Raw genomic sequence first — 24,919 nt, 5'->3', positions numbered from 1 at the left:
CGCCCGATCCACAGTCCCTGAAAAGAAGGAACCCGTGGAGCCAGCCATCGTGAAAGACCCACGACAAGCTGCAAGCGCGACAACAGAGGCTCCCTCCAAGTTGTGCTTTGGGACCTGAGAAGCCCAACATCCGAGCAACATTGCACCAAAGGTGAGCCCTCCAGCATCTCCACGATCTGCGTGGGGCCCCTCTGCACTTTGCAACTCGATGCGCCTAACCGGACCCTGGCCCGTTGGCTAGTGGCCATCTTGACGACCTAACGTGAAAACTACGACGCTGGTCTGGTTGCTCCAGACTGGCCCCTGCTTCCCTTCAAAGGAGCAGCCCCTCTGACCTTGCTGGTCAGAACAATCAGCTTTCTCCATTCTTCACGACTTCTGCTTTTGCCAAGGCTTGTTTGCTTCCTTCGAGTCGCCGACACCGCCGACAGCGAGAGCCTGCATGGGACAGCTCGTGAACCGACTCCTGGACGTCGTCTACCTTCAGGGACCACGTGGCTGCAGAGACAAGCTACACCTCTTTGCCTGTTTGCACCCGACATCGCCTGGTACCTACCTGGTGCCACGCCGGTCACTGGCTAGTGACTGTGAACACTGTCCCCTCTGCTTTCAGGTCTTCTACAACTCCGATCCACCCTTGGATCCACCGCATCTCTTCTGGACCGACCGCCTGCAGCATCTTTGTCATCAGGCTCCATTGAATCGATAGACGAAACCCGACGCACTTCGAGACCTATGCACCCGCTTCCTGTGGGTGAGGTAAAGCTGGCACTCCGGTGCCCAAGTGTAGTGATACATCTCTAGTGTCTGTTTTTTAAGTCTCAAGTTCGTAGTCCATCCAGAAGACCCTTCTAGCAGTAACTTTTGAACTTTTACGCACCCATTGAAAACCTATGGGAGCCCGCGTGTAACTTTCCTCACTGCACACGCGACCCGTGGACCTCCTGTCCTGGTCACTAACTGAAGTTAGCTCCTTGTAGGCCCAGCGATTCTAGAGGCCCTAGGCCTTTTCCCTTTCCTAGTCGTGGTACTTATACCACTATTTTAGTATATGGTTTGAACGGCCACCAGGGCCTATCCATATAAAGTGCAACTTCTGTATATTGTGATACTTTCTTCCTTAACGATTTGTGCTCCTGTGCTCATAAAGAGTCTAGGGGATACTTTGTGTAATTAATACATATATATTTTGAATATATATCTGTGTGGTGTCCTTTCATTGGTATAAAAGGGGGTTACATATGGTAAAACAGCTTGCTTAACACGCTTTAACGAGTTTAGCCTCAAAGACTGCTTAGCCTACGCTACCACTAGGGCAGCTAGTCCGAAAAGGTTGACTTACAACTACACCTTAAGGGTTGCTTGGCATGGTACAAGGTGGTCACTTTAACTAGTGAACATCATATACCAGGCCAACTTCTCACAACTTCAATGTTATAATGGTAAACGGCTAGTGTCTGTTCTTTTGTTTATTGATGGTGCTAAAGGGCGCGGAGATACTCCTCAGGGAGTCGATTCCAGCGCGGTACAAACATGCAAATAAATAAATACCACTTCTGCCCAGAGTGCTGAAGAAGATTCGGCGCGACCGGGCCTAAGTCATCCTTGAGGCTCCGGATTGGGCATGAAGATACTAGTATCCCGAGCTACTCAGCATGGCGATCGATCCCCTGATCCAACTGCCTCTTCGGGAGGGTCTTCTGTCGCAGCAGCAGAGGACGGTCCTCCACCCGAACCTGTCCAGCCTCCACCTCCATGCGTGGAGATTGAGAGGCGACAGTTGACAGCCTTCGATCTTTCTCCCGAAGTCTGTGATGTCATTCTGGCAGCTAGGCATCCCTCCACTAAAACGGTATACGCCTGCAGGTGGAACAAATTTGTGGCATGGTGCACAGCAAAGGCTGTGGATCCTCTCTCTGCCCCTCTTTCTGAGGTCCTTCTGTTCCTTCTTTCTTTGGCCCAGCAGGGTCTGCTCTGGGCACTATCAAAGGTTATCTTTCGGCCATCTCAGCCTTCCTACGGCTTCCAGATCAGCCTTCTCTTTTTAAGTCCCCGGTTGTTAACCGTTTCTTGAAAGGCATTATGCATACATTTCCTCCCGTGCCGTTCATAATGCCTCAATGGGACTTAAACCTTGTCTTGACATATCTGATGTGCGCTCCCTTCGAGCCCCTTCATAATTGTCTTTTGTGTCTTCTTACACTTAAGACGGCTTTCCTGGTAGCTATCACCTCTACCAGAAGAGTGAGTGAGCTCCAGGCTCTTTCTTCCAAACCTCCTTTCCTTTCTCTTCATCCGGACAAGGTGGTTTTAAGGACCCGTCCTTCTTTCTTGCCAAAGGTTGTCACGCTCTTCCACATCGGGCAGACCATCACTTTGCCCACCTTCTTTCCGCATCCTTCAAAAGAGGAAGAGAGTATCCACCGTCTGGACCCCAAACGCGCGCTCTCGTTCTACCTGCAGCGCACTCAACATTTCCGGGTGGATGACCAGCTTTTTGTTTGCTACGTGGGTGCCAAAAAAGGTTGGGCTGTGCACAAACGAACCATCTCTCAGTGGGTCCTTCTCTGTATCAAGGCCTGTTACTCGTTGGCTAAGAAGGAGCCTCCTGTGGGGCTGCGTGCCCATTCTACCAGTGCAACAGCAGCCACTACTGCCTTGGGACGCAGCGTCCCCTTGCAGTACATTTGTCAGGCAGCTACGTGGGCCTCACTGCACACGTTTACCAAGCATTACTGCCTTGATAGTCCGGTCCGGAGAGACTGCTTCTTCGGCCGTTCTGTTCTCCGTGACTTTCTGGTGTAATATATTCGCAGACCCACCACCGGGGTTGGTATTGCTGGGGTATCTATTCTAAGGTAAGGAATCTATCCCTAACTTGTCTCTTTCAGATGCACAAGTTACTACTTATGTAACGATATATCTGTAAGAGACATTAGTTAGTGATAGATTCCTTACCGCCCCACCCATCCTCCCCGTTCTGCGAACTGATTTCTAGGGTTAAGGTCATCCCTTTCAGGTCCCTAGTTTCTTGGCACCAGTGGTCAGTTTCTTGCATGGCTCTGCGTTTCTGGTGCGGAAAGTAGTGTACAGAACTGACGTCAGCGCGCATGGGTGGCGCCTAAGTAGTCTCCGTGACGTCATCTCGGCGCTTACGACGCCAGCGACAGACGCGAAGCCGCACGACGCCACCTACTAACGCGCAGGGGTACTGCTAGCAAAACTTTCCGGATCCAGTCTGACGCCTGGGGATATTCTAAGGTAAGGAATCTATGACTAACTCGTGTCTCTTACAGATATATCGTTACACAAGTAGTAACTTGTGCATTAATTCCATTTTAGAACCAGTCTCCATCATCTGTGATTCCTTTCTCTGCCCAATGGTAGAAAAAAAAGCCATCCTTCCTTAAAACACAAAAGATGTCCTAAACCTCCCTGATAACATGGAAGGTGCGAACAGTGTCCTCATATTGCTCTATATACGAGCATCTCCCTGGACACAACATGGACAGTCATTGAGAAACTATTAAGGGCGTGTGTGGACATTAATAATACCATCAATTTCATCAGGGAGTGTACAAAAAAGGCATTAAAAGAACATTTATTTCAATTTAAAAACATCTCAATTTCACCCCTACAGTGTCAAAAAATTAGATCTCCTTTCTAGGTCTAATCATCCGCATCAAGGAGGGCACTTTTGGAACAGAGAGATTACACACAAAGAAAATCTGAATAGCCTATTGTGGTACGACAGCTATCATCTAAGATTTTTATGCACAAACCTACCATATCAACAATTTCTGCAATTACGCAGGAATTGCAACAGGATAGAGGATTATGAGAGCTATAGGAAATTCTATTCAACAATCTGTGGATCCAGAACTGTCCACTCAAGATAATATGCTAAGCAAAAAAACGGGCAAGAAACAGGGAAGCTCTGCTAAAGACCATACCAAAAGCACTCTCTGAAAAAATTGAGACCATACACCCACCCCTCTCCACCGATGTAAAGAAAATCATAAATAAGAAAATGAGTTTCCTCAATACAGGTAACCTAAATTTACCTAAATCTTCGAAAGATCTAGAAATTTGCAAGATAAACTAATCCACACAAGGCCACAGAAACATGCAGAGGTGGAAACCGTAACTACTCTATGGGGCCTTCCAAGAGTAAGCGGACAATACCCGTGCAACGACTGTAAAATTTGTCATCTAACTGAACCAGCAGAGAAATCGACCTGGGCTTGCCACATTAATGGCAACTCCAGAGTCATACAAATTGTAACACCAATAATTGTGTATTTCTAGTTCAGTGCCCATGTATTCTTCAATGTAAAAGTATGATAACAAGGTCAGTCAAAACCAGAGTCAACAAACTTAGAAGCACAATAACATGCCCCTGGACTACAACAAAATTTACAAATCATTATATTAACAAAAGTTAGTCTTGATGATTTGAAATGGCTGGTTCTTGAAAAACTACCTGAAAGACCAAAAATCCAAAAGAGACTATTGAACAAGGAACAACATTTGGTGTTCAGATTACATACAGAACAACGGGGTTTGAATGATTAGATACTCTGGTCTCTATTAAAAATTGAGCTCATGACAATGAAAATCTGTATACGCCATATCCATATCTGGTTTCTAGGGCATTATGGTTACAATAACAAAATAATGGCCACTGCCTCTAATACTGTATGACTACTTAACCACTAACCATAAAGTTATATATGAACATCAGTACATGATGTATATCTTGATCGAACAAACACCTCATTATAAACATGAGAATTTCAGGAATCACAAACGCATTAACTAACATGAGTATATAAATAAGTCCCTCTCTGGAACTAACCAAAGCGCACCATCTTTTTGGACTGTATCTAGCTCAATTAATACTAGTGATCCCCATAAGTGAATCTATTCTTCCGTAGAAGAGGCTCTCTAAGTTCCACCTGTAGTCTATAGGATTTATAACATTACACTCTCAGAGCCAACCCCAATGTTATGCTTTCATTAATCACCATCTGTAGGGACTCATTGAGCACCTTTATTACTCTGAATATCACCTCAATATAATGGCTATATAAAAGAACCAGTTTGAATATGAGGACGATAAATCCTATTTATAAAAGCATCTTTGGCACTTTCTGAGGGCATCCAGTGGTAACATTTGTCATGCAATAATAATTTTCCATAGTGTTTTCCATTTACCACGTTTACAACAATCGGGTTCTCTACAGCTCAATGTGAGATCCCACTCCAAGATGGACGTCATTTGACGTCATCTGCAGGATGACTCAGCGTGAAGGAGAGTTCAAGTAGAACTCCTAGACTGGAATCTCTCCTTCTCCAGGGAGCTTGGAAGCTGGTAGGATTCCACCACTCCTCTCTGAAACCGAAGTAAGTAGGTCTTTTTACAGTGAACCACTCTTGACTGCCTACATTTAAGTGCTACGCTACCCCAACAAAAGAATTCTCTCCACAAATTGCTTTTTTTTTTATATAAGTTGCCTTCAGATAAAAAATGCCTCTGAATTACTTCAATAGACGACTCAATAAATATGAGCATATTAAAAAGCATGGTTTGAAAACTGCCACTGAATTTGAGTGCTGTGATCACAATTATTTCATGCTGATGGTTTTAAGAATTAGATTTGAGGGGGAGGAGCCAAGATGGCGACCGGGACGGCAGCGTAGATCCCCGGCTCCGTGAACCTCCGCATCCCGCACGGATATCCTGCACGAGATCCTCAGTCTGCGCTATGAGATCGTGTTTGTGAATGAGAGTGGCAACCGATCGTGTGACTCCGAGGTTTCTGGCTGCTGTACCGCCGGAGAAATCTGCAGTTGAGCTTTGCGGCCCGTGCAGCCCCGGAGCCGGGACCTCTAGTGGACGCCTTGGCCGGGTGGCAGTTCAACTGCAGCGGCCTGTGGTGACTGGGTGGAGTCGGTCCACCGGAGCGGTGCTACCCTCAGCCTGCATTTCGCCGTGGTCGCTCCCACTGCGGAGCGTAGCGGACCGAGGGCATGCCCGGGGGTGCAGTTCTCAGATTCTTCGGTGCTTGCCCCTGCCTTTGACGGTGAGCTGCCCGGACGCCGCCCCTGGCTCGCCCTGATTCTTGCGGGCTGCTCCCGGATTCTCGCGGGGGCTGATCCGTGGTGGGGACGACTGTTGCCCGTGTCCACGCAACGGCTGAATTTGTGCCTGCCCCCGGACCCCTGTCTCCAGCGACGTGGACCTCGAGGCGCTTGCCCCTGGGTCCCGGCCCCAATACGAGTCGGGCCTTCCCGGCGGCCATCTTGTTGCGATGCAGCCTACCATCCTGTCCACTGGGTCGCAGCAGGATTGGGAGTGTGTGACTTTTGGGAGTGTGGCGGAGCGATCGCAGAGAGCTGTGCTGGGGTACGGCGACCTCCTAGAGGCCCTTGGTGCCCTTCATTTCTCCTTGGCTCGTGGCGTCGGGGTCTTGGGGAGTAAGCTCGATGGTGTGGCATCAGCGTTGGGACAGTGGCGGCATGCTGGTCCGCAGGTACACAGGGACTTCCCACACTGCACACGGGAGGATAATGTTGCGGCCACCCCTGCGATTAGTGCACAGCCGGACACTCCGGACAGTATGCTATCGTGTGATCGGCTAACTGAGGGTTTGATCTGTTCCGGAGGTATTGGACCTGAGTGGAAGGTGGTGGCCTCGTCCCGTGCACGGCCTCCGGCGACCCAGGGTCAATTCCAGCAACATTTGTCTATTTTGGCTGATTCAGCCTTCCTGGACCTTGTGTGCAGTGCAGATCCTGGGGCAGCACTGGGAAAGACGTCCCTCCATGATGCGGACTGTGTTGGTACTCAGAGACTTCCACCCCACCTGTGTGCGTCGCTTCCCGGTTGTTTTTGGACACTCCTTTACCTTGGAACATCGGACATGGTGCTGGGTCGAGGGGTAGGCATGGGCAGAATTGCAAAGAGTGGTCAAGGATGAGGCTGATCCTTCGGGGGTGGTCATCTAGTAGACGGGCGGACTCGTGGTTGCGTACTCTCAGGGCATAGCTATTAGCATATTTGGTGCATAATGCTCCCCATCCCCTTTTTTGATATGGTCGATTTGGTGCTGCTTATTGTTTGCTGTGGGGAGACCTCACCGTGCGGGAGGGAGAAGCCGGGGGTATGTTTTGTGGGCCCTCCTCCAGTTTATTATACTTTCTCCACCCCCCCGTCTGGTGGGGTTCTTTCTTACTCCTTTTTCCCTGTTTCTTCTATATTTCGGGTCTAGTTCCAGGGCGACAGGCACACTGCTGGGGGGGGGGGGGGGCCATACTCATTTGCAGAGGTGCAGGGTGGGGGGTTGGGGGAGGGGACTCTTTAGTCTTTATCTCTTTTTCCATGGCCTCTTTTTCTTCTCCGCTTCTTCTTGTTTTTTCTTTTCTGGGATCAGCGCGGTACACCTCCTTTGTTGTGAATCGTCGCCTCTTCATGTGTGCCACAGTTTCCGGGGTGTTCTCTGGGCGTTAGGTACGGGGGCCTGCAGGCGCAACTGTTCTTGATATTCTTCCCCATCCGGAATTCCCTGTGTCTGCGCCATTGATCCAATAGATTGCTGTTTATTGATTACGTCTATTATTCTGCCTGCCCCTTGTCGCTGTTGGGAAATTGTTTGGCACCTGATCCTACTGTCTTGTTCCATTATAAAATGAAAAACCCTTTTTCTCCTGGTGTCCTACCTGCGCGGCTCACTGGCCGGACTATATTAGCATGAAGATTCTGCTCTCCGAGGTGCCGCCTGTGTTTACATTTGATCTTATTGCTCTGATTGCTTAGCGGCCGGCCCCGGGGGGTTGTAGGCCCATACTTGTTAATGATTGAAATGTCAATAAAGGTTTTTCAAAAAAAAAAAAAAAAAAAAAAAAAAAAAAAAGAATTAGATTTGATGGCATAATGATTGACCTGCACCATTTCGGATGTATGTAATTTATAGGTTGTTTTGTCAAAATAATCTCTCTAAAGGTCACAGGGGCACTAAGAACTCCAAAATGAGATTTAAATATTCAGTTTTTTATAGATGTGTCATTTGCACATCACTGTACAATCAAACTCCTTGCATTGAAAACCATAACAGTAGATTAGGGTGGTTACCATCTGGTCCTCATGAAGTGTTGCAGACCCATTACAGGCTAGTAGGTCATGAAACATTTAAGTTTGCCTACAGCCAGATTTATATAGAACACCTTCCCAATCCAACCACACTTCCTTCACTACTCCAGAAAAGGGCATAATTTTATGCTGTGGCAAATCCCCAGGCTTTGATATCAAAGGAACTCTGGCAAAGACTTCCCTTGTGAGGCCCACTCAGCGATGAGCATAGCCCGATGATGAACATGCCACTTCGGTAGGCGAGGCCTTGTGCATCCCAAATAGAATGCCATCAATCACCTTGTAATTTCTAATCTCTCCAATTGAGAATCCGTGGATTAGCAAACCTCACACTAATTTTTGATTTCTATGCATCTGGGGAGGAAGTGTGTTTGACTGTTCAAAATCCCCCCCCCCCCCCCCCCCCACACACCTTTTTGTTGTTTGAGAAGCACCTTCACACAAACCAGCTGATCTTTCAGAGAATTATTGCTTTGTAGTATGCTCCCATTCATTCATCTATGTACTTATAGTATGTAAAACTAACAACCCTGATTTAGGTATAAAGGCTTTTGCTTTGTAGTTGGGGGGTGGGGAGGGGGGAGGGGTTGGATTCAGTATTTAATCGCAGGCGGCCCACCGGAGAACTGGCTTGGCAGTTCAGGCTGGACTGTTCCCATGAGGCACAGGACCAAGACTGATTTGCATATGGCTGGGTCTAAACTGAGGTGGCGAAGTGAGCTAAAGAACGATGATGGATTCTACCCAGATCTGTGACTGGGGGTGAGTGTCTGAAAAGTTTTAGCACTCCGTCCATCATCTCTTTGTATTTGCTCAATATCATATAGGTTTGCAGGGTAATTCCAAGTTTCGTATTGTGCGTGGTAGAAACAAAGAGGGGAGTACTCTGTTGTAATGGTATTTTCTTCTTTATTCGAAGACAAGTAGAAAACAAAGATCAGCCGACACGTGTTTCGCCCAAATGGCCAGCAGGCCAGGGCTTTCTCAAGGCTGGTGGTAGATAAGATTGTACAAAGACATTCGACACAGATGTGAGGAATTGTATTAATAAACAGTAGAGGAGTGATATTGTAGCAATGGACACCCAACCGAAAATGAATCAAGAAACACGCACCCGTGATAATAGGACGTTTTTGAAGGTGGGATTAAGAGGGGAAAATAAAGGGAAAATATACACATCAATATGACAAAAAGTATTCATCATTAGCGATACATAGGTGGTATTGTCTATATGCAGTTGGTGGAAATCATGGTAGTCAAAAATATGCATGTTTGTGGCAAATACTAGTCATCATTAGTGACATCTTAGTGGTATTGTACATACATAGTTAGTTATAGTCAGGGTAGATACAAATATATGCCTGAGTATGGCAAATGCTATTCATTCTGAGCAACACATGGGCGATGTTGTACGCATATAGTTGGTGCAGGTCGTGGTAGACATAATAAAGGCCCCTCTAACAAGGTGTGGATATGCTGTGGATTTTAGGGGGGGGCGGTATGTTTAGGTGGGGGGGTTATTCATATGGTGTCTCCTTATTTATGGCTAATCTGCAAATGATAACAGTGCAATATGAAATGGAACAGATGGATATACACATGGAACCATTCCCAATTCAAAATGTCAAACGGAAGTGGAGTTCTACTTCCCAAGTTAACTTTTTATTTATTGATTGTCAGGTCTGGTATCTGTGAGGTTCAGAAAGAAGAAGAGAGCAACGTGTAAGCGGAAAAAGAGGTACCGCTCTAGACATCCAGTCACCAACAGGGCTTATTAAAAAAGAAAAGAGAACGGGGTCGTTTACTCGACCTGACTGTAAATGTGTGGCAAATGCTCTATATTGTCGGATGCCTGATTTCGGCAGATATGTAAAAGCAGCAGCCGGGTGATGGAAAAATAAATTAATTTTATGAGGTCACAGGTGTGCAACTATGTAGCAGCTGAGGTCAGATGGCTTAACTAAAATTAAAATTGAGATATAAATTGTCACTGGCCTGATTGCGGCAATGGGCGATTATAGCAAGGTGGCAGCTGGACGATTAAAATAGTGATGGTGTGCATCTATTAAATAAGCGGGGTTCGCCAAACATTACCCAAATGTTAAAGTCGAAAACACAGAATAAAGAGTGTCTAAAATACACTAGGCTCGGCCAGGGGAGTATGGCGCAAGCTTTGGTTCCCCCAAGGTCCTGAGCAAGACAAAGTAATTACCGACAGGAAAAGGCCTGTTTCTCAGGTGGATTCTAGCACAGAGTGTGGAATGGGTTTCTGCGGTCCAAATAATGTTCAGCTCCGATAAGTCAGATCACGGCCGGAAAACGTGTGTCCAGTGACGGCCGGTGATCGTAAAATCTCTGTGCTGACCCTGCCTGATAACGGCAGAGGTCGATATGTGAAAACAGCAGCCAGGTGATGGAAAATGTGCCTCTTACAGGTGGTCCCTGGGTGAAAACTACCATAATGGTTTGTGCCACAGCCTAAATTTGGGTCCTGACAAAATGAATGTGAACCCTAGTAGCACCTACTACCTCAAAACGCTACTTGTATCTAGAGGCACCGCTTCCAGATTTGACCCACACTCCAATTCTGGATCCTTTACAGATTTACATTAGATCTTTGCTGGTGTCATATTACAAAATTACCAGGCCCAACCTTTAGCCCTGAAGAACTCCCTTATGACACCACTTGGCTCAGCGCCAGTGTGACAGATTGCCGGATCCTATTTGAGTTTGATTCTGACACCAACAGGGCTTTTAGCATATACCTCATGATGAAGATGATGACGTGGAAGCAATTTGCTCCCAACTTCCCTGCACTAATGCTGGTCTTTATTTATACTTGCAAAATGCTAGTGGTTACTGAATTGGACTCACCCTGTAGTCATCCTCGTAAAGAAAGTTGGTAGTTTGCAGAGGTGCTAGAATTCCAATTTTCAACTGTTTAGGCTAAGGAACATTTCCTCACAGAAATATTGCAGCTAGGTATTTCAACTTCGGAACCGTTATGTTCTGACATAGGCTAGGCAGCATGGACCAAGCCTTGCTGAGAGCTTCCAGTGGTCATCCTACAACCAGGTGCCAGAGGCATACCTGGGGAACCCGGCGTTTTTATCTCAACGTCTGACCTCGGAAAGCCTAGTCATACAGACTTCTGTTAATAGGGTAAACCCTATTGCCTTCTCCATGGCTATGCTATACAGGGAATCTGTGGCATTGATGCCCTGGGAAAGAGTCTTCTCTTCTGCTAGGTTGACACTTGGTATTGCTTTTTGGTATTGTACATGTGTTCCCTCTGGAATATGGTAAAAGAGAACTTGGCCGCTCCGCTCGAGTGTAGAACTCGTTCTCTCAGATGGTTCACAATGGACAAAATGCTGGCAAGAACAATTAATAGAACCAATTACGAGAAGGGGACCCCTAAAAAACGATGAGGGGCAGGAGGAAACGGGGTAGGTCAAAGGTTCTAAGAGAAAAGGAACCACCGCCCCAAAATTATGTAAATTGGCCTAAGGAATAGGTCCCTGGATCTAACCAGCACTAAACTGGGGCAGAACGAACAGGACAGAAAAGTACTTGCATCAGACAAGATTTGTATATACAAAAATATATTTTTTGTTTATTTTGTTTTTTACACATAGGATGTTTTCAAATACTTTCAATTATTTTTTACACATACATTCATTCAATAGTCAGTAGTAAAGACAGCAAAATTATTGGCCGAAAAATTAATCAATGTCCCACACATAGCTCAACACATATACACAAACATTCATTCAATAAACATGCTGCAAACAAATTCCGGTCAAGGTGGAAAGACTATCCAGATATGATGGTATAGGTGGTAGACTCATGTATCATCCAGTTGGGGGAGGACGATACTATGGGAGAACAAAGAGCCGAAAGTTCAGGCGCCAACGCGCGTTTCGGTATTGGACCCAGTCATGGGCCCCACCTTCATCAGGGCGAAGACCGATAGGTAGTGGGGGACAATGAAAATACCTAGGATTGATAAAACAAACATAAATAACCAACAAAGAATCAACAGCAGAAATTACATAATCATGTATAACATCGGGCGCATGCAATACGGAATTAATGCTTTGTCCATACAGTTCAGCTCCAGTTAGTGTAGGTAAAGGGGATATCACATTCAATTATATATATATATATAAGGTCCAACAAGGTACCGACAGAGAATATGTGACAGCACACCTCCAGTTAAAAAAGATTTTTCTCCAAGAAAGAAACTAGTCACTGTGTATGAAACAGGGAAGATTTAGAAAACCGTGCATATAAGAGTGAGCTAGATTAAAAATAGGTACAACACAGAGCAAATGTACGCCAGTGAAGAACCCATATAGAGAGGCAGTGAACTCGTCAGGCTACCTTTACTGAAGCGGAGCATTCCCATGACTTATTGAGTATTTCTAACCGTCTGAAGATATCCACTCTGACCCCTACCCCGTGGGTTGGATTTTAAGTACGTAACCTAATATTCTCTGTCATTCCGTGTATTCACATCTATATCTATATTTTATTTATTCACTGCCTCTCTATATGGGTTTTTTACTGGCGTACATTTGCTATGATGACATTCAGTTCATGTTCCTGATGTCCCAAGCTTGTTCCAGCATCAAAGGTTCTGAGACTTGTTTGTCTTCTGGCTTTGTACATCCTGCTGGTGCCTTATGACCACTAGCACTTGCAGGCTCTGCTGTGGCACCTTTGCCTTCAGTGAGTGTAGCAGTGGGGTTGTCTCACGGATAGTATCCATTTTTCAGACAAGACCACTCCAACCATCAATAGTGGATGAAGAATGGTATCCAGACTGTTTTCCCTTTCCTATTCACAGCTCACAGTATAGACAGATGCATCATCTCTGGGCTGGGGGCGTCACCTAGACAAGGTATAGGTTAGAGGCCTCTGGTGGAGCGGAGGTACCTAATCAACCTTCAATCAATCAATCAATCATGTAATATGTAAAGCGCACTACATACTTTGATGGTTTCAAGGCGCTGGGGGGGGGGGGGGGGGGTGCTGCTGCTACTGGTCGAAGAGCCAGGTCTTGAGTTGTCCCTGAAGGTCAGCAGGTCTTCGGTTTGTTTGAGGGGGAGGGTGTTCCAGGGCGCGGTGGGAGAAGGATCTGCCTCCGAAAGTTGTTCTACGGATGCGCGGGACCGTGGCCAGGGCGTAGTCAGCAGAGCGGAGTTTCCTATTGGGTACATAGGAGTGTCGATTGTTGAGATAGGCTGGTCCGGTCTTGTGGAGTGCCTTGTGTGCGTGGATCAGGAGCTTGAAGGGGAGCTAGTGCAGGTTCCTCAGGTGGGGGGTGATGTGGTTGCGGCGCGGTACGTCGAGGATCAGGCGTACAGAGGCGTTCTGGATTCTCTGCAGTCTGTTGATGAGCTTGGACGAGGCTCCGGTGTAGAGGGCGTTTCCGTAGTCGATTCTGCTGCTGACTAGGGCCTGGGTGACTGTTTTCGTCGTGTTTGTCGGAATCCATCTGTAGATCTTGTGGAGCATGCGGATGGTGTTGAAGCAGGTGGAGGAGACTGCGTTGACTTGTTTGGTCATGGTGAGTTTTGAGTCGAGGATGATTCCCAGTTTGCGTGCGTGGTCGGTGGGGGCCAGTGGGGTCCCCAGTGCTGCGGGCCACCATGAGTCATCCCATGCTGAGGGGTTGGACCCGAGGAGGAGGATCTCCGTCCTGTCGGAGTTCAGCTTGAGTCGGCTTTCCTTCATCCAGTTGGCGATTGCCTTCATTCCCTGGTGGAGGTTGGATTTGGTGGTGAGAGGGTCCTTGGTGAGGGAGAGGATCAGCTGCGTGTTGTCGGCGTAGGAGAGTATGTTGAGGTCGGGCGATGCGTGCGAGTGGTGCCATGTAGACGTTGAACAGCGTCGGGCTGAGGGAAGATCCTTGAGCGACGCCGCAGATGATCTCAAAGGCCTCGGACCGGAACGGGGGGAGGCGGACTCTCTTGAGTTCTGCCAGAGAGGAAGGAGGTGGTCCAGTCCAGGGCCTTCTCCCGGATCCCTGCGTCTTGGAGTCGGGTGCGTAGTGTGCGGTGGCAGACGGTGTCGAAGGCGGCGGAGAGATCCAGGAGGATGAGGGCCGCCGTCTCTCCGTTGTCTAGAAGGATCCTGATGTCGCCTGTGGCGGCGATGAGGGCGGTCTCGGTGCTGTGGTTGCTGCGGAATCCTGATTGGGACGGGTCCAGGATATTGTTATCTTCGAGGTGACGGGTGAGCTGGGTGTTCACCATCTTCTCGATGACCTTTGCTGGGAAAGGAAGCAGTAAGATGGGTCGGAAGTTTTTGAGGTCGCTCGGATCCGCCTTGGGTTTCTTCAGTAGGGCGTTCATCTCGGCGTGCTTCCAGCTCTCGGGGAAGGTGGCGGTCTCGAAGGAGAGGTTGATGATTTTGTGCAGGTGGGGTGCGATGGATTTGCTGGCTTTGTTGAAGATGTGGTGCGGGAGAGGGTCAGACGGGGATCCGGAGTGGATTGTGCCCATGGTCTTGATTATGTCCTCTGCTCACGTTGGCCCAGGTTGTCAGGGTGTCGTGGGCGGTGGGTCCGGTGCGGTGAGGTCTGCAGGGGTCGACCGGGGTTTGAAACTATCATGGATGTTGGTGATTTTTCGGTGGAAGTAGGTGGCGAGGGAGTCACATAGGGCTTGCGATGGCGGGATGTCGTTGGCGCTGGAGCTGGGGTTGGAGAGTTCCTTCACGATGGTGAAGAGTTCCTTGCTGTTGTGTGCGTTGTTGTCAAGGCGGTCCGTGAAGGAGGTCCTTTTGGCGGTCCTGATGAGGTGGTGGTGGTTGCGGATGGCGTCTTTGTGGACGGCGCGGCTGTCCGGCGTCCTGTCGTTGTGCCATATGTTCTCCAATTTCCGGCAGGTGCGCTTTGAGTCGAGGAGTTCCGGGGTGACCTTCTGGCCCTGCATGCTATCTAGCTGGCCCTCAGGGTCTTCCTGCCTTTCATCATAGGCAAACCTGTTCAGGTTCTGATAGACAGCACGATACAAATGTGGTACTGCAAAATGCAGGGTGTAGTGGGGGTCGTGTATGATATGCTAGGTGGTGCTTAGACTAAGATAATGGCTGGTCTTTCAAGAGATTTGCCTCGTAGTTTGCCGGAAAATCTCAGCAGACCCCATCTGACCACACTAGGAGGTTGCATATTCGCCAAAAGGTCTTTCACCTGGCGAGCTCCCTCAAGTACCATTGTGGACAATCAGATGGCGTGTCATCTAGCTTGCCACAAGTGGTGCCTGCACATAGAGGTGAATCAAGGTTTGGGGTGTGCCTTAGGTGTTTCTTGTCGCTGCTGCTGAGAACAGTCAGTGTTAAGCCTTTTGTGTCCCGGAGTTACATCCTTGGGGCTTCTTGGGAAGTGTGTTTTGTCTTCTGTGTGACTCTAGTCTCCTTTGTTCATTTTGGCCTCTGCCGTTGCTTACCTGAGTTCCGGGCCCCCCTCGTCCATCCACACAGGTGGCTGCCTTGTCGGAAGGCGAGTCGGAGGTTGAATCGTCCCTGGCACCGCTGCATGTGTTGCCTAGCGATCTTCGACTCATTCAGGGCCGTGGCTGTTGGAGGGCTTCGTGCCACTTCCCAGGCCCATCTCGATCCCCCACACAGGTGGCTGCCTCGGCGGGGGTCGGGTCGGCATCACTCCGGCGCTGCCCTGGATCCGATGCAGCTCCAGCTGTACTCCGGTCTCCACTCCGGTCCCCGGTGCGGGGTGACTTGGAGGTCCCTTGTCCGGCGACGCCGGCTGGTGCTGACGTCCTACCTCAGGCAGCGGATTCTACGGCTCCGTACAGGGGTTGTTCCGCGGATTCGTCTTCGGCCGCCTTAGTTTGCAGCCGTCACCCACGGAGGAGCTGATTTCTCCGCCGCGGGGCCCTACGGAGGCGGGTGCGGCCTTTGCTCACTTGGTGTCCACGGCTGTTGGCATCCTGTGCATGGGTGATCCGGTGGCTCACTTTCCGGCGGACCATCTATTGGAGGTTCTCCACCAGGGCTCTGGTGGGAGGGAAACCTTACTTCCCTTTGAAGGTTCGCTCCTTTCTTCCCTGACGGGGGCTTTGAAGCGTCCTGCCTCAGGGGACCCAGTGCCTCAGCATCTTCTTCACCGGCACCTCCCGGCGCCGCGTGGCCTGGCGTGTCTTTCCCTTCACCCCTCCGCCGCCAGCCCTCCAGCCCTCTTTTGCGGACTGCTTTTCCTTCCCTGCTGCCGCTGTTTACTCCGCCGTCCCGATAGGCCCGCTGGCTTGACTCTTTGGGACGCAACATGTTCGCCTCGACCAGCGCGGCCCTGCTGGCCCTTACCACCTTGTGGGTGCTGGCTAGGGCCTCCTCCTATTTGTGGGACTCGGCAGAGTCTCTGGAATCTGCAGCGTCCCAGGAGTCTGGCCTGGTGGACTTGCGGCATCATGCGTTGGATGGCTGGGAGCTTGCGGCGTTTATTCTCCGCTCCGCTCTGGATATCTCGGAGGTGCTGGGCCGGGCCATGGCTTCCTCTGTCGCTCTCTGTTGCCATGCTTGGCTTCGGGACGGAGTATTCCCTGAGAATATTCGGGAGCGACTCATCGACCTTCCGTTTGATGGCAGCCTTTTATTCCATGCCCCGGCCGACACCGCCATCCATAGGCTCTTGGCAGGGCTCCGTCCTCCTCCTCCGTCCCCTCCTCAGTGACTTCTGAGTTGGGTTGATTAGGGCCTTCTTAGGCTGGCTGTCCTGACTGTGCAGTGTGTTTTCTAGTCGTTTACGTCCTTCCTTGGGACTTTGGCATTGTTGGCTGCTGGACGGCCCTTGTGTTGATTGTGTGTGGTTCTGTACAAGTTGTTGCGCAGACTTCCCTCTAAGATTGGATCTTCTGCTTTATTTAGGCTGCCTGTCAAGCCTTCAGCGTGGTTGTTTCTTTCCCCGTGGCTCTTTTGTTTTTTCCTCTGCGGCGGAAGTTCTTCCACAGAGGGTTCCCGTATCTTGGGACTTAACGTACCCTATGTGGGGTACTGGTAGCTGTCATATAGCTCGCGCTCTGCTAGAGGGTTCTGGTCACCTTTGGGTGCCTGTTCTCCATGGCGTTTAGGTAGGTTGCTTTTGCTTCCTGAGGCCCTGTGCATGGCCACACGTAGTGGTGGCCCGGGCATCTCTTCCTCTCCCTGCTCCTGAGGTCTGGCATGATCCTGTGTTCTCCCTTGCTAGGCGTCGCCTACTCGGCCTTCCTGGGGCCTCGGGCTGTTCTTCTTGCTTCTGGCTTTGACTGCCGGCACTGTTATGGCTGGCAGGCTGCTTTTCATCTGGAGTGGGTTCGCCTTCTTTTCCCTAGTTTCCTTGAGTCCTCTAGGCTTCTTCTTCATCTTCCGCTTTCCTGTCTTGGCATTGGACGGAAGCTGTGTTGCCTTGTGAGGGGTGTGGGGTGCTTCGGCCTCAAAACCCTTGCCCTTGGTTCCTCTGCTGTGAGGGTACGGGTCTCTTCTGCCTTCTTTCCCTCCTACATCCCCTTGGGGTCGGTGGGGTTCTGCTTGTGGGGGTTCCCTTGGCCTGGCAGGGACTAGGTTCTACCTGGTCCACAGCTCTGGTCCCCTGTGGGGCCCTCTGTTCTGCATTGGCTGGTGGGGTCCTTTCGCAGACCCTCCTTCCCCGAGGGTATTGCTAGGGTATCTATTCTACGTGAAGGAATCTGCAGCTAGTAGTCTCTATCAGATGTACGATTTACTTACTTTCGGTAACGATTTATTTGGTAGAGACGATTCTAGCTGCAGATTCCTTCACTGCCCGCCCTTCCTCCCCTATTCTGCGAGGACCTTTGGGTTGGTCTTAGGTACTCGCCTCCCGGTGGGGGGGCTGTGTCTCTTGTGAGTGCCTTCCTTGTTCTTGCGGGTGACTCCGTCTGGGGGCGGTTCATTCCTCCTTTGGTCCTTGGAGGATGGGGTTCCGGTGCCCTGCTGCTCTGGCTACTCCGGGTTTTGGGGGGATTGCTTTCTATCCCTGTCCCTCCTCCCCTCCCTTCCTTCCATTGCTCTCCTCTAATTAAGGGTCATCTGGCCTTGTCTTGCCCTTGTCCCTTGTGGGTGGTTGCCCTCTAGTTTGGGGTGGCTTGGAGGTATGTTGTCCCTGTCTGTCTTGGGACTGGTCCCATTCCTTGCTCAGGATGTGCCATGACTTTTACGTCTGTTCTTGCCTCCAGGGCACAGGGATGGGAGGTTGTCTATGTGCGGGCAGGGTGACTGTGCAGGTTTCTGCTTGTTCTTCTTCTTTTCCTGCCCTTGGGTTCTGCGGTGTTGGCACTACCCTGGTGGTGGTGTTAGTCACCGTTTCTTTCAACTTTTTCTGCTCTTCGCACACTGTTTCCATGCTCCCACAGTTTTTTATCTGGTGATTCTGCGTTGTGGTGCAGAAAAGATCTCAGAAGAAAACTGTCGTGGGCGCGCCGGGGCGGGTGTTACGTGACCTCGCTGACGTCACGTACGGGGACGACGCCTGGGCGGAGTTGCGTGATGTCGCCCCGCCTCCGGCGCACAGGGATGCTGTGGCAAAAAGTTTCCGGATCCAGTCTCGCACCTGGGGATAATTCTACATGAAGGAATCTGCGGCTAGAATCGTCTCTACCAGATACATCGTTACCGAAGGTAAGTAACTCGTACGTTCATGACGTTTGAACCCATGCACAGTTATTCTTTGAGTTTACTGACCCTTACGACTGTTTTCCTCATAGCAATCACTGCTGCATGATAGTCCGTTATCAGGATGCAGCGGTCAGTGCAGCTGCCATAAAGCACCTTCTTTCCTTACAGGCTGCTACTTTGGACTCTGGCATCCATTCTTCTGAAAGTGATGTTACCTGTTCATGTGGGACATTCCTTCACTATCCCCATTTTATTCTTTCTTCAACATACCTCTTAGGAGGAGGAAAGGCGTTTCATCTGCTGGATTCGATGAGAGACATTACTTTCTGTATAGTGTGGACTAACGAGAAATGGGTCCATCAGAAATTAACCTTATCCAGATAGGTAATCCTCTGTAGCAAGATGTACCAGGAAGGAGCTTTCTGGGTGCTTTCAGGCTCATTCCAACATTACCATGGCTGCCATTATGGCTTTTGCTAGTGGCCCTCCGGTGCTGGACATCTGCTAGGCTGCTACGTGGGTGTTCATTCACACATTCACTTGGCACTATTGTATGGACCATTATTATTATCATCACGTACACACACTGATATTCAAAGAGGTTCAGTTCTCTCTTAGTATGCAACTCCATATCCCTCTTCCAGTCCTGAGGTGCTATAACCATCTGTAGCACACACCCTTTCAGAGGTGTGTCATAGAGTGCACTGCCATATTCGCTGATGGACTGTTTATCGATCTAATTCAGTATATTTCCCTTTGTAATAAACATTTCTTGTTTTCGCATTCTGATTCTTCTTCACTTTCTTTATCACTTGCAACCATAGTAGACACACGTGTTTATACTCCAAGAAATGCCTGAGCCCTGAAGATTTTGTATTGTTGCACTAAAGGTTGCTCCTTTGCATTAAGATTCGAATTTAAAATTGTCATTCAATTAGGATTTTACTGCAGATCAAGAGAGGCCAATGTTTTAAAATGAATTTTTTGATCCTGTAACTTGACATAGAGAATTTAGACACAAATACCATTTTGCTCTGTTTACATCAATAGAGAAACATTACTACACCAAGCAGAAGAAGCAATCAATTCCTTGTTTTGTCCTCATGAGTATTTCTTCAGGGTACCTTCTTTTGTATAGTTTAGCCATTGTCATTCCCTATTGTATACCACACTCCCCTTTTCTTCTGTTAATCCTTCTGACTCATAAGTTGGTTCACTGGAAGAGTATTCTTAAGAGATAGGTGAGGGGATGGAAGTTTTTGTAATGCAATAAATGATTGTGATCAGTGGTTTAGACTATAATCTGGTGCTTAGCTGCTGTTGGTCCATACTAATGTCCAAATCTTGAAAAGCGATGTGTGTTCATTCATATCAGAGTATAACCGTAATCTGGGATTTCTTGTTTGTAGTTAAATGATTTTCTTTTGGATCTGTTTATTAAAGATGATGTTGTTTTATACATGAATATAGGAACGAAATACTTATCACATGAAAATGTCATACAGAGCCAATAGGGAAACAGCAAATTCTGGTCATGAGTCAACAGCAAGGCTACAGCAGTGAGCAGGAACAAGACTGTTAAAGGCAAATGGCATATCCCATCAATCATATAACCTCCTCCCTCCATCATTAATGCAGTTTAGTCACGTTATGATGTATTATAGTTCCAACTATATAATAATCATCAAGTACATAGGTATGTTTCTTATGGCTTCACTCCGCCATATCACAGCAAGTTGTTTATGAAATCAAACCGTTCTTTAAAAAGCAACATCTAACTAGGGAGAAAAAAAAATGTTGGTAAGAGGGGTGAGAGGAGGACACAAAGCCGCATGGGGTCAAGAAAGGAACCTATCAAATATGTGCACAACCTGACTACTAGGAGATGTATCCAACTAATACGAGGTATGAGGGACTCTGTATACGCATCAATACAAACACTCGGGCCATGGGTCTGTTCCAGTGCGATACTCTAGTTGTTCGAAGAAGGCACATCCGATAAGTCATCCGACATCCACAACCCTTTTTTTTTCTTCATGTTTTTATTGGTTTTAATGAACATTTACATGAGCCGCTATTACATCATTTCTGCAACGTGTAGCAACAGTAGATATTGTGCGTCACTAGACATCAGTATATGTGAGTACAACAAAGGTAGTTCAGTAGTTATTTTCCACATAATGATTTAACATGTGGTCCTTTGTAATATGGTGCTGTCCATAACCAATACATCTGGAATATTTGCTTATTTTGCGGAGCATGTATGTGTAAGAATCAATTTGGTGCGGATAGATTAGTGTAGCGGCTCATATGGCAATAACTGTGTGTATAGGGTGTTGAACTTGGATTAGAGTTGAATCGATCACGCAGGGTTGAGTACATGTAGAACTATATTTATGCCTCCAAAGGCGTCCCTTACCAACACCATTGTCATAGGGTTATACTGCGCATGTGTATTAGGATAGTATCGTTCAGCTGTTGGCACATGATCGGTTGCAAAAGTGTGGTCTATGGGTGCAGGTCGCGCGCGCGGTGTTGGTTGCTTAGGCCAGGTGCCTGTAGGACTAGGTTGGCAGGTCTACAGATTGTTGCAGTGCTGTCAAGATCGCATCCCAATTTTCAGCTATAGGTACCTTCCTGAGGCCCACCAGCTCTTCTCGCCTAATCGCTATGCCTTCTGCTCTGGCCATGCGATGGTGGAGCACTTCCAGGCCTGTACCTGTGGGGGAATCTGTCGCCTTCCACCTTTTCGTGATTAGCCGTTTGGCAGTGACTATGCCCAGATCTAGGAACCGGGAGGTGACCTCAGTGCTGTGTGTCCTACGGAAGACGTGCAGTAGATATGTTTGCCACTCAGAGGGTAACTCTCTCTCCGTACAGGCATGGAGTGTATCCGCCACTCCTCCTTAATAAGTGCTAAGTGTGAGGCAGCCCCAAAGCATGTGCACTAGGTCTGCATCGAGAGCTGCACATCGGGGGCAGGCAGAGTCGACCCGGTGGAAATATCTGTTAATGTTAGCTGGCGTTAAATATGCACGTTGCGTAATAAAGTATTGTACTTGTCTGAGTCTCATATTACGTGGGATACAAGTCGGGCTGGCCAGTATCTGTGTCTAGGTTTTATCTGAGAATGGGCGCCCCAGGTCATGTTCCCACTTGCGTCTGAGGGGGTCTAGGCTAATTGCTGCGTGGTGGCGCAGCGAAGTGGCAAACCAACGTGTCAGGTGTCTGCCCCGTCCCATAACATGAAGATATTGGATGGTGAGGTGCATATGTGGTTCAGTTCCTAGATCTCCCCATTTCTCTGTAAGGGTGGCCACCAGTGAGCAATGTAGGAGGAATTGTCCTGCGGGAAGCTCCTCGTTAGCTGCTAGTGTTGCATCCGACATCCACTACCCTTGTAACGCACATAGCATAGTATTCCATGCAGTGGAGAATGTTTGTAGTTAATTGATGTTGCAGATCAGCTGTAATTTGTGACCTAACCAAATAATGAATATATCATCCGCAAATCTCTTGTACAATAATCAGATTATCAGTCAGTCAATCAATCAAGACTGATTTATAAAGCACTTCTTATCACCTGTGAGTGTCTCTAGACGCTGGGGGTGGGCGGGGGGGGGGGGGTGTTCTTCTGCTAGCGGCTATCTTTTGGACAGCCACGTTTTCATATTCTTTCTGAACTCCTTAAGGGTTGGTGCTGTTCGGAGTTGAAAGGAAATTGTGCAATATGTATCCATGTTCAAATTCTGCCATGAAGATTTTGGTATAACCTGGGGCTGCTGGAGATCCCTTTGGTGTTAATTTTAATTGTACATAAAATGTATTCGCATTCTGAGTCAAGCGCCACTCCACTGCTTTCAAGCTGTCACTGTGGTATGGCGATATGTAAGGATTTGAAAAAGCATGCATTATGTTATGAGTATATCCTCTGGAATTGCGCATTAGTATGTTGAGTAGATGTATAGTGTCCTTGAGATATGATGGTTGACTATGAACCATTGTCTGTAAATGTTTATCAGTGTATTTGCCAACATTAGATAATACAGACCCAAAACAGGTTGCTGTTGGTCTGAATGGCAGGTCAACAAAATTATTGTGCACTTTGGGGAACAAAATAATTTCTTGGACTGTTAGAGTGTGACAGCAACATATCTTTTTTTAGCTCAAGCATTCAAGACCTCTTGTATATTCTTCAGTATATACTTGTATGTACATCGTGGGCTCTAGAGACCAGCCCTAGGACTTGTCTCCTTCCGCTTAGGGACTTTTTGTTCTGTTCAACTGCCCCTATTTAACGGTCTCTAGATTCCAGTCCATAGAAATTGTCTTCCACGAGCACCCGTAGACCATAATATTTTTTCCAAATCTTGAATTGTCAGTGATATAACCACCGAAGGCCCTGATTTTATATTAAAAACAGAGCTCTGGACTATACCATTTCCAGCTGAAAGGCAATATTTCTCTCCATGTGTTCCCATACCTGGCATGTCACACAGTTTGGTGCTTACTTTCCCTCCATGTTAAAGAACAGTAGATGTTTCATCACCCAGGCTAATGTCCTGCATAGCTAAATACATATAAGGTCCCAAAGGCGAGACCGATGGCATTGCAAATGCTTGTTTGAATCATTATCTATCTATCTCATTTGTGCTGCATGGTGGAGTTTTGTGCGAAGTGTCTTTCTGAAATCATTGGTAGGATTATGATTGAAAGAGTTGCAAGTATCCGTCAGTATCGCTCTTTCTGCTAGATACTCTCTCTAATTGCAGGTTCCTCACAGACTCACTTTCCATCACGTTCTGTGCAATGAACTCCTGATCGGTCATAAAGTCCCATTTCAGACTCCGCACACTATCCTATTACCGATTCGCCATCTGTCTAATGCTGCTGAAGTTACCTTTGAAAACTGCATTAGCAAGCAGGGGTGTTGGGTATTTACGGGACTGCACTCTCATTTACAGTAGTAGGGTGAGGCTGCCAGGAAAGCTAAGGGCACCGCCAACTGGTGCATGGGGGCTATTGCAGAAATGTTTCCGGATTCAGTCAGTCACCTGGGGGCATTCAAAATGTGTGCAATCTGCAGATAGAGTATCGTTTGGAAGAGCACTGTTGAAGGTAAGTAGCTTTTGCAGAGGAAATTAGGCTTGATGAGAAAACTTTGACTCAATATCCTTACCATGTACCATGAGAACCTTGCAGCTTTTTCTTCCATCCTTTGAAATTGATTTTGGAATTCGGCATACCGTTTTAAAATAGAATGACAGCATAGGAGTGCTGAGATAATATAGTGGTCATATGGCCAATGATGATTCTTGCTTTGCAGTAGTAATTATTCCAAATGCTTTCTGTCAACATCTATGACTGGTGGTCAGAACAATCTGTACTTCCTTATATTCATTTTAAGTCAAAAGGAACGGGCACAATGGCATTTGCAAATGCAGCTATAAAGTGTTCTTGCCAATTTTGAAATTGGGACATAAATCTCATATTTAAATGCATTTCAAGCATGCTTTTAAATATGAGATTTGTGGCCACATGGTAATAGTACACATTTTTCTGCAGTAGTTTAAGGGTTAGTATGCAGCTGTCTTACCTCTGAAAAATCCACTTATTACTCCATACTGACCACTACTTGGAGCTCTAAAAAGTCCTGGGCATGGCAATCTTTGCTTACTGTAGTATGATCTACATAGGACTTCGTGGTCCATGAATGTGCAGCACCCAGAAATCGATAATCTGCATGCGCACGCTAAATTAACCAATAAACCATTACAAAATTTGAACACAGAGGCAGGTATTTAAGAGTGCTGGGCCCCAGATGATGGATTGCCCTGAACGCTACCCTACAGGCAGTTGAGAAAACACTTGAAAACCAGGTATTCTGAACTTGCGTACAGTTGTTCTTCTTGCAGAAAAGCGGTCCTCATTTGAGAACGTTCAGCAAGGTTGCCACCTCTACCAATCGGATTGTAGTGTCCACCATGCTTGCTCAACGTTCTTGCAAGATGTTCAATCCTCTAAAGCTACTGAAATGAAAAATGCAGAGCTTCATGAAACTTTCAACTAGAAAAATCATAAAAAGAGTATGTAATATTTACACTTGAGACCTCTCATAGTGACAAACACTTT

At 47.7% G+C, this 24,919-nt stretch overlaps 1 protein-coding gene across 1 annotated transcript in view; it reads left to right on the top strand.

Moving 5' to 3' along the window:
* UTP20 (UTP20 small subunit processome component) overlaps positions 1-24,919 on the top strand; it is a 1,051,825-nt gene that overhangs the window by 586,318 nt on the left and 440,588 nt on the right. The gene's annotated exons all lie outside the window — the stretch shown is intronic.

The sequence above is a fragment of the Triturus cristatus genome, chromosome 4_1 (assembly GCF_964204655.1).
Source record: "Triturus cristatus chromosome 4_1, aTriCri1.1, whole genome shotgun sequence".
NCBI lineage: Eukaryota > Metazoa > Chordata > Amphibia > Caudata > Salamandridae > Triturus > Triturus cristatus.
This window is presented reverse-complemented; position numbering and strand designations above follow the sequence as displayed.